The 11,261-nt window shown below is 40.1% G+C and overlaps 1 pseudogene; it reads right to left on the bottom strand.

Moving 5' to 3' along the window:
• Nucleotides 1-980: 980 nt before the first annotated feature.
• LOC140134106 (lysophosphatidic acid receptor 1-B-like) lies at nt 981-1,853 on the bottom strand (annotated as a pseudogene).
• Nucleotides 1,854-11,261: the final 9,408 nt, after the last annotated feature.

The following is an 11,261-nucleotide window of genomic DNA, read 5'->3' as shown; positions in this document are numbered from 1 at the left end:
GGATAATTAATCCAATGGGTAGGGACTGGAACTGCACCGCACACTTTAATCAAGTCATCAGAACACTTTGGCCATGAAAAAGCTAATTAAAGGCAGAGAATGGAATACAGTAACAGGGTAGAGGAACATACAGAAGGTCTTAGAGAGCTCCCATTTGTTATATGCTTGCAATGTCCAGAGTTGCTGGGGTTAAGGGACTTGGCTTAAGGAACTTATCTGCAGTCAGGTAGTGTAGCCATAGCATCCTCTCAGAATATATAGAATATATACATCGCTAAAGAGGAAAAAAAAGACCAAATATCTCATTAGCGCTTGTGATAACATATGTAGTTGTACGATTTAAAATGTTGAACCTTTGAAGCAAATTTCATTTTATTGCGGAAATGAATAGTGCAGGTGATAATAATGAATAGAAATTAGCAGACCCCAATTTTAGGTTTGGCGTTCTCTGTTCATCAGCCCATCAGGCAGCTAGGCATGGCTGTGATTGGCCAGGTGGACACCTGGTGGACATGCCTAGTTGCTGGGGACGCAAAGATGCAGCCCATCAAACAACATGTATGAGTTAGGAGGAGCTTCTGAACAGAGAACACCGACCCTAAAGTTCGGGTCCGCTCATCTTTAATAGCGAACTTTGTAATATACTTTATTACGGAAAGCAGCTTCTCTGTGCCTTTTTACTGCTTTTCCTTCTGTAGTGTTATCTAAAAGCCTTTTGAGATAGATAAGGAAGCTAAATATTAACTCTTTCCATATATGGAGAATATTTTCCATGAAGGTTCAACTAGCTTGAGAGCATCCAGGGACTGTCTGAAAAAAGTTGAAGGGGTATTACCATCTGGATATTCACATTTAATTCAGCTGCCATACTGTATATAAACATTTCTTCAATTGCATGTTTTTTTTTAATACCTGTCAGAAGAACTTCCCATCAATTGTATGTTATTGAAATGTCTAAATGTGGTGCTCATTTTCTTGTCTCACCGAGAATAAATTATGGGATTCATAGCAGAGTTGAATTCAGCCAGTAGAAGGAAAAATTTCTCATAGAGCATTTTATTGTGGACAACACACGTCCAGTGGTAACAGAACCAGATCTGGAGTCCGACATATAATAAAGGCTCCTAAAACAATGACAACTGTTTTCAGAAGACTCATCATAATATCATGGTTTCTCCTGGGACAAGAGCTGTGCCTTGACATAGTCCTTTGCCTGACATATACAAATATATGTGCGTAGAGAACTACCATAACGACGAAGGTGACCAAATTGAAAATAGCCCAGAAGACTAAGTATGGATCACTGTAGAGTGGTGCCATTTTGGAACAGTGCTCAATGTCGCAGATACAATTCCATCCAATGCTGGGTATTGTTCCCATCACAATAGCCATAGTCCAGGTCACCACTATCACCATGATCACTCTTCTGTTGCTCATTCAAGTGTGCAAATACATTCTGAATACTGTAATGTGCCTTTCTATGGCAATGGCAAACAAATGGCTACAGAGGCGGTCAAGCTGGTGTCAATCATACGCTTTTAGTTAACCTTCTAGTGTTAGGACCAGTGGTAAATATTAGATAAAAGTGAGCTAGTCCTGCAAAGAAGTCTGCAGCGGCCAAATTTGCCAGGTAATAAATAGGAAAGTGGAAATGTTGATTGACATATATAGCTACTGTATACAACAAGTTGGCCAACATGATGAATATACATACAGTGATGTCCCATTACTAGTTTGTTGACAGTGTGCCATTCTGTGGCTAGAGGTTTTCCACTTCGGTTATAGAAAAAAGCTATATTTTCATTGTAGTAGCATTGATGTTCACTCACTGAAGAAGTCTGAGACTGAGACATAATCAGAAAGGGTAGCCATCTTGGGGCAGCAGGTTGAATCTTATTACCCAAATTAGGTAAAAACTCAGTCCTGACCCTTAGATATGAGATAGGAGGCCTTGGTGGCAGTCTCCCAGTGGTGGCCAGACATGCTCTATTGAGCCGTGCGTGGCCACCTGTATTCAGGGTTCATTAGCACAGGATGGCTGTGCGACATACAGTAATTCCTGACTATTTCATAAGTAATAACAATTGGTTTCTTTGTGCAAACCAGCAGAGGTGGTCGTATCCAAGGACAACAATCTTATTTCTAAGGGACAACATGGCCACATTTATATACAGTTCAAACCGAGCATCAGTATGGGGAAGAAAGGTGATTTGAGTGCCTTTGAACGTGGCATGGTTGTTGGTGCCAGAAGGGCTGGTCTGAGTATTTCAGAAACTGCTGATCTACTGGGATTTTCACGCACAACCATCTCTAGGGTTTACAGAGATTGGTCCGTAAAAGAAAAAACATCCAGTGAGCTGCAGTTCTGTGGGCGGAAATGCCTTGTTGATGCCAGAGGTCAGAGGAGAATGGGCAGACTGGTTCGAGATGATAGAAAGGCAACAGTGACTCAAATCGCCACCCGTTACAACCAAGGTAGGCAGAAGAGCATCTCTGAATGCACAGTACATCGAACTTTGAGGCAGATGGGCTACAGCAGCAGAAGACCACACCGGGTGCCACTCCTTTCAGCTAAGAACAGGAAACTGAGGCTACAATTTGCACAAGCTCATCGAAATTGGACAGTAGAAGATTGGAAAAACGTTGCCTGGTCTGATGAGTCTCGATTTCTGCTGCGACATTCGGATGGTAGGGTCAGAAATTGGCGTCAAAAACATGAAAGCATGGATCCATCCTGCCTTGTATCAACGGTTCAGGCTGGTGGTGGTGGTGTCATGGTGTGGGGAATATTTTCTTGGCACTCTTTGGGCCCCTTGGTACCAATTGAGCATCGTTGCAATGCCACAGCCTACCTGAGTATTGTTGCTGACCATGTCCATCCCTTTATGACCACAATGTACCCAACATCTGATGGCTACTTTCAGCAGGATAATGCGCCATGTCATAGAGCTGGAATCATCTCAGACTGGTTTCTTGAACATGACAATGAGTTCACTGTACTCAAATGGCCTCCACAGTCACCAGATCTCAATCCAATAGAGCATCTTTGGGATATGGTGGAACGGGAGATTCACATCATGGATGTGCAGCCGACAAATCTGCGGCAACTGTGCGATGCCATCATGTCAATATGGACCAAAATCTCTGAGGAATGCTTCCAGCACCTTGTTGAATCTATGCCACGAAGAATTGAGGCAGTTCAGAAGGCAAAAGGGGGTCCAACCCGTTACTAGCATGGTGTACCTAATAAAGTGGCCGGTGAGTGTATGAGCAGTATGAAAGTGAAGGGATTAATCCTCCCTTCTCAGAGCGGTTTAACCAAACACGGGAAGATTAGATGTTAGCTCAAGCAGCCTCCATAGACACACACTGCACAGGCTGGAATACAGATGTCTATGGGCGGGAGTATCTTTATTTTTTTTACACAGTAAGCAGGATTTGTTAATGAAGTATATTGGAAAAATACTCACCAAATCCCCCCACACAATATATAACATAATCTCAAATGTTGGCTACGCTATAAGTTACATACTTCATGAGGCTCCTTTATCATTTAGCTGTCAGTGGATACAAGACAAAAACAGATTTACACAAACTGCTTAAAGAGTAACTGTAATTTGAGATATTTTTATATTGTGTGGGAGGATGTGTTGAACATTTTTCTAATAAACTTCATTAAAAAAAAATTTTGCTTTGTTTATAAAAAAAAATCATATGAGATATTCCAGCCTGTATGATGTGTGTCTATGGATGCTGCATGAACTCACAGCTAATCTCCCTGTGTTTGGTTAAATTGCTCTGGCAGTGAGAATTAACCCCTTCACTTTCAGCCTAATTCATGAAAATACTGCTTATAGCATACTACAGCCATGGAGAAAGCAGAAAGGGTCACACAACTCACAGTTGTGTAACAAAGGAGAGAAACACCTGTCTTCAATCTGGTAGACAGTTTTGTCATAGCAGCGTAGACATAATGCTGTATCGAAGGGGATATATTAAAATAGGTTTTCCAGAATGGGATAAGGAAAACCATGTCTCTTTTAGCTACCTTGTAACTCAGTCCCTTGACATCAAGCATGACCTTCAGGAGGCCTAATGACATGATGCTGGATTAAGACCAAACCAGTATATCTATTCCAGAAGAAACAGCTCTGTTTTGTACTTGTTGCTTTTCTTCAATACAGCATAGGGAACTGATTTGGCTGAGTGAGAGGATTGTGACTGGGGTCAGAAAGTAATAGCCAGCTCTGTCTACACTTGGGAATCTGTTCCTTCTGGAATAGATATACTGGTTTGGTCTTAATCCTGCATCATGTCATTAGACCTTCTGATGGTCATGCTTGATGTCCAGGTAGCTGCCTTACAAGGTGGCTAAAAGAGGCGTGGTTTTCCTTATCCTATCCTGGAAAACGTATATGCATATTTCCCAGAATCCCCTAGTGGAGCGTCAATGGCTCCACAGGCCTACAAGGTGTCTTTAATTGGCTCTGTAAGGCAAGCTCTTACTTCCTTTAGCTGAGAGGCATATTGCAGTGTGTTTTTTTTCCAAACTATAGAGAATTTCTTAATGAAACAAATAACAAAAATGTTCACAAACCCCCCCCCCCCATATCAAAAATCATCTGAAATGACAGTTACTCTTTAAAAGAGAAAAAGAAGAACACAGGAACATATTTCTTTATTAACAAACTTAGCGCTCAGTGGTGGATATATCCGCCACGGCGCTTATGCCGGCTCGGCTCTGGATCAGAGCCAAACCGGCATCGGGAAACACGGGGTGCCGGCTGTAACTAATAGCCGGCACCCCAGTGTAACACCCGCGGTCGGAGTGGGCTCCGATCGCGGGTGTGTAACCCGTTAAATGCCGCGGTCAGCACGACCGCAGCATCTAACATGCCTCTGGGGGTCTTTCCCCCACGATCGACCCCCCTGAACCGTTTTCGGGGGATGCCGATCGCTGCTATGGAAGTGCTGGGGTCCGATCTGGTCCCCAGCACTGCCTGCAGGCACTGCCAGTAAGATGGCGTCTGTGACGTCATCTTACTGGCATAGTGCCAGCCTATGCAAGCGCATAGGCTAACACTGATAATACCCTGCAATACATGATTATTGCAGAGTATTATCATGAACAAGCAATCAGATGATTGCTTGGTCATTTCCCATGGTGGAAAAAGTGAAAAAGTAAAAAAAAATGTTATTCAATAAAAAATAAAGTAATAAATCAATAAAAATGCCCATAAGCCCCATAAAATATAAAGAGACATATAACCCCCAAAAAGTCTAAATCATAACAAAAACCCCACATATATAGTATGACCGCGTCCGTAACAACCCGTAGAATACAAGTAAATCATTATTGAACCCGTACGATGAACGCCGTTAAAAAAAACTATTGAAAACCCACCAAAAATTAACATTTTTACCTATTCAATCTTACAAAAAATGCCATCAAAAGTGATCAAAAAAACATATGTACTCCATAATGATACTGCTGCAAAGTAAAGCATGTCCCGCAAAAAACAACCAGCTCCCAAGTCAAAAAAGTAAAAATGTTATGCCACTTGGAAGACGGCAATGCAAAAATGATAGATTTTTTCCCACATTACGGTTTTATTTGACAAATTTAGTAAAATGTAAGAAAATATATTCAAGTCTGGTATCCCCGTAATCGTATCGTCCCATAGAATAAAGCTAACATGATAATTAGGCTAAACGGTGAACACGAAAAAAAAAAGGTCAAACATCCAGTACAGAATTGATGCTTTTCTACTCATACCCTCAAAAAACGAGTTCCTAAATTTTCAACAATAGGTGATACCAACCCCAAAATGGCAACACTGGAAAAAGCATCTCATCCCGCAAAAAACAATGCCATACATACATACAGTGGGGACACAGATGGAGACGTCTGGGGCCACGATATCAGTGAATTATGACTTGTTCGTGCGTCACCGGGCCCCTTAACTTCAAGGGCCCTGTAGCAGCCGTTGTGGCGGTAGTTACCCCACTGTCCACAATGCAGATATTATAATCTCCTACTGCTGACATCAACAACTTTTTTTAGGATGGGGGTTCCTGGGACAACGTTGTAAATCCCAACAAGGCAGTCTCTGCTATCTTTGGAACCCCTGCACCCAAGCATCTCCCACTCACTTGTGGCCAAGATTTCTACAGATTTAGCTAGATGTGCAGATGTGCTAGATGTGTCGCTTCCCCGCTGAGGTCCGCTGGAGTTCACCTTCTTCTTCCCGGTGTATTTGAGTACATGTCTTGCGACACAATTTGTATGTTAAATCCCGCGGGTTGTCCGAATCAGTCGGATCGTCCGGCGGCCCACCCCCGGATTTGTGTTGCGTGAAAGCCAGGGCCGGTGTGCCAAATCCAATCCGGTGCGATACAATCCCTGGCGCGATCCCTGAAAATGTCGGACAGCCCGATGGAAATGCAGCCGCAGGACCTTAGTAAATAAGCCCCATTGTGTAAAAGCACATTGCTATTAATTTAGGAAAAAATGAAAAAATGTTAAAGTAATGAAGGGAAAGGTTCCATTTATAGTGGAAAAGAACTTTGTACGTGGACTTATAGGGGAGAATTTCTTAAGACTGTTCTTTTACATGCTCGTCTTACCATTCCCCCCGCAAGCAAATGGCTTCCTGGATCTTATATGAGGCTCCGTCCTCTTAGTAGATCGGGATGGCATCTTCATGAGCTCAGACCTGATGAGCCAAGGTCTGACCTGAAGGATATTTCTACTACAAAACTATAGTAAATGCGTTGACCCTGGGAGTTCACGTCCACCTTCTCCCGGGCCCACCCTGTCCCTCTCCCTGGCTCCTACACCACTTAAAACTGGCGACACAAGAAACTGTTGGGACTGGGGCTTTATAAATTCCCTCCATAGATACCATATTGTGACTGGCTTGTGGAGCATTATTTATTACTGCTACCATATCCTATAAAAGTGACGGGATCCCTTTTGGAAATTCAAAAACTGCAAATGTAAGTTCCTCAAAAAGATGACTAAAACTTATCATTCAATTATCTTCATTAAAAAGAGTTCCATATGTAGCACTTATTGAGAACATAGAAATAGAATAACATAGAATTCAAGGTAATCTCTAGATAGAAGTTATTGGAATCAAAGCTTTTTTTCATTGGCCATACAGTGGCTCGTTCCCGTAGTTCGCAATATATATCCTGATGTATTGTAAAGTAAATTCTTTTTAATGCCGGTGAGATATGTTGAATAGGCTTTCAAATAAGACAAGGGGTAAACTTCATAACTATTCCACGATCCGTGACCTTATTACTGTAAACCCCCTGACAAATATATTATATAATCCGTAGATTTTATGTTTATCCTCAAGAAAATAATGGAAAATGTAAAACATCAAAAACTACACCCATTATTCTAAATTGTTGAAAGAAAATGCAATGTATATTATGTGTCCTCTAGGGAGTTAAAGTAGAAAAAAATGGCTTAATTGCCTCAGAAAGAGTGTTGGTTTTCACACTTTGCAAATGCCGGTAATGGACTTTTTTTGAGCTTTATAACTATTGTTATTACAGTGCTGTTATCTCCATTAAGTATTTTTATAATGGAAAAGGGAGAGCAACTCCAACTGGCCTGGTTCTAAGCATTGGACATGGCTTGAGGGAATTACAACAATTCGTACAATTGGTTTTAGAAAGCTACACTTTTTATTCTACTCATGGGTGAATTATACATAAAAAGCACTTTCTTCTAAAAAGTTAGGGTCATACGAAAGGATATGAGGTACAGGAAGAAATGGTATAGGAAGGAGTAGAGAACACAATAGGCAAGTTATTATAAAGATATGTTACAGATGTAGAATTGATGTAGAACACAGTGAACTATAAGCAACGATACTCCAGGTATTCGGCCTTTAGTGCTATTACATTAGGTACTCTTTGCATCCGCTATCTCCCCTTTTTGTTATAGATGCATCTCCCTTTCTAGTGTAAGTGATCCGGCAAAGGAAACTCTTTACTCCACTTCTGCTTCTGAGCAGGATTGGGAGAACCAATTTGGGGTACGTTTTACCTCCTAGGTTTTAGGGCCTTCTTTTTAGATCAGAAATGCCAAATTTGACAGGCCTATCTCTGATAATTAGGGCTGGTCTGGCAAATAAATTATCAGCCATGCTAAAATTTAGGAATCTGACACCATGAAATCTCCCCAAACTGCTACAAGGTATGGATGACTGAAGATCTACAGAAGTAATTATTACTCCAGAACTCACTTTTAGCCCCACAACAGTAAGAGAGAATAGAACCTGTGCAGTATATGTCAATGAAGTATCTAGAAGTCTTCCGTACTATTCCTGGAAGCTGCGATTTGCTAGCGCACTGTGGAAAAAGTGAAAGATCAGCAATAATAGTTAGAATCAATAAAATCTGTGGGGGCAATTTATGTTAGTTGTATGCAGGTTTTTTGGATGTATGTTACTGACTTTTTAGGCCCATTTTAGGGATTTGCTAAATATTTTGCAACTTTTTCAAGCAGTGAGCCAGAGTTCACAGTGTTGCACGTTGGCCCATGATTTACTATTGTTTTTCTCCAAAAAGTTGCATATAATTGCACAAAAACACTACACCAGGCGAAGGAAAGTTGGTATGAGTTCCGTAAAAAAGTGCACGTTTTTGAAATTTTGCACTTAAAGTCTACAAAAATCCCATATTTTACAAATAGCCCAGACAACAAAGACGAAATAGAAGAAAAAAAGGAAAAAGGGGAGGAAAAAAAAGCTAAATGGCCCTCTGTGTTTCCTAAGTCATACAATCATTATAGTAGTCAAGGGGGGAGGGGGCAAAGGACATCTACCACCAGGATCAAATTGATTGTAAACCAAGCACACTTACATGCTGGTGTGTACCACCTCTGTCAGGATCGGCTCTTCTTTTAGCTACTCATGCCCTTGTTTTTATGAAAAACGGTAAAAAAAAATATGCAAATGAACCTATGGGGCTCCATACTCAATTGACAGCTCAGGTCATAATTTTTATGGCTTTTTCTTCATACAAATTAGAAGCTAAAAGAAAAACAGGTCCTGCTAGGGTCACACACCAGGTCACACACCAGGTGGTAGATTTCCTTTAAGTGAATATTAAAGTGGCTGTCCAATAGTTTTTAAAATTCTGGAGGTGGTCTGTGGAGGGATCGGACAACTCCTTAAAATTCGAAGAAAAAAACTATGACAATAATTTCATATTGTATCTACTGGTTATTATTTTGGGAGGACACATACAGATTAGTTTCTCGTCTATCACTTGTGTAGTTTATACTATGTTTATTGTAAGATGTGTTACTCTAGTGATGTACTATGAGTCTGAAAATTGAGAACTAATTTAGAGGAAGGTAAGCTCTGAATACAGTGTTCTAAATTATGATGACCCTGTATCAAAACATTTGGATTCAATGCTCATGAGTATTTACTTGGACAACTATCATGTAAAGCCGCATTTGACATGATGTCACTGCGAGGTAGGTAGTCACAACTTACAGTAATATTACGTTTTTATTTAGAAAGTGATTTTTTTCAATTCAGTGCCTATACATACTTCCCTATGTCACATATGACCCTACTGGTGTAGGATAAGAGAAAGACATACAGACAGATTCTCATCTACTGCCTAATTTAACTATATGTTCGACCTGAGAGCTGACCATCAACACTAGGAGCAGTGAGAGTTAACAGTTGGAGCCCTAAATGGGGTAAACTGGTAAATCAGAAATGGCCAGAAGTGGTTAATTCCTCATGTACATGCAGGGTACTCCTGAAGTTTGCTAATAGATTAGGCAATGTTATAAGTTAGTTACTTATCGGTATTCATGTGAGTAGAAAGTAGAAGTCCATTAAAGGAAGATGGTCTCCTGCAAAGTGTAACAGCCTGTGAATCTCCAGCAAAGAGTAATACATTTCCCTATAGAATTTTGCAGTATGGGTTTATTAAGAGCACTTGCCTCCATCCCCAAAACTGTACCTGTTTTTTTTCCATGAGTCATTCTTATACTTCCTCGGATATCAGGATCTGAAGTGACATGTTAAAGTGGTATCCTAGGCAAATTAAAATAACTTGGATATAAAACAAAAACCGAAAGAACCCCCCTTCCCTCAATGATCTGTTCCCAGCGATGTCTGGTCAACCAAACTCTACACTTCTCGATTCATGGCTGTTTCTTATTTTGTCTGGAAAAACCCTTTCAAACTGGATTTGTTGTAAGAAAATAACTAAAAATTTGAATTAAAAAAAAGTAAAAAAAATTAAAATAATGTAAAATTGCAAAATAAAATCATTATTTTGTCAGTGGACCACTGTAAATACGTTAATGTTTACGAGCAAGCATCAATTGAGAAAGACATATTGTGACAATCAGTCGAAGATGGGGGCTCGGGGGTCACGGAAATAATGTGATGTAACTAATATATAATTTAGCGTAGTGGTTTAAGAAAAAAGGCGAGAAATGATATAATTGCTACATTTACTACCATAGAATGACTAAAATGTAAAGGAATTTAACTATAATATGCAGAAAAATAGGACTGAGGTTTAACGTAAATGTACAAATATGTTTTACACAAATAAGTAGGGGAAGTGGTCAGATTCAATAAATGTCATTATGGTCCTTGGGAGATATCCAGGGTGCTATTTTTCAGCTGAAATGTGAGGTAATTAGGCGTCAGATGTGTAATAATGGTCATTGTTTCACCTACTTCTTAGATATTATACATGGATAATGCTTTCTTGTGCTATTATGTCCTATTCCTCACTTATTTTGCCTTTTACAAGAATTGCAATCTGTAAGTTCTTGTGTAGAATACATCAATATTTATGATATAGACATTGAAAATCATAATGAACACATCAAATGTATTTGTCGACCATTATGAGCCATTCATTACGCAGTATATTGAGCTGTATACAACGAAAATGATAATGAGGTCTCATAGTGATTGTGTGGGATTTATCTTTTTATTTAGTGCTCTTATCCTTCAATAAAAGGTTCTTACAATAGTATATTTCCTAACAAAACCCCTACAACCTTCTCTTTAGCATCTGTAAAGAGCACTATGGTGGCAGTACCCATGTCCCTACATGTCTTCCTTAGCAATCTGCACCCACCACAATGCACAGGACTCTCATAATGCTGCACTACATTTGTGATACACCTTTATGTGCAATATGGGGGTACATGTCTCCCCTTCCACAGTTCAGTTGTAAAACCTTCTGAAATGGAT

This window comes from Engystomops pustulosus, chromosome 5 (genome assembly GCF_040894005.1).
Source record: "Engystomops pustulosus chromosome 5, aEngPut4.maternal, whole genome shotgun sequence".
NCBI classification, from domain to species: domain Eukaryota; kingdom Metazoa; phylum Chordata; class Amphibia; order Anura; family Leptodactylidae; genus Engystomops; species Engystomops pustulosus.
The sequence above is the reverse complement of the archived record's forward strand: the minus strand, read 5'-3'. Positions and strand labels throughout refer to the sequence as shown.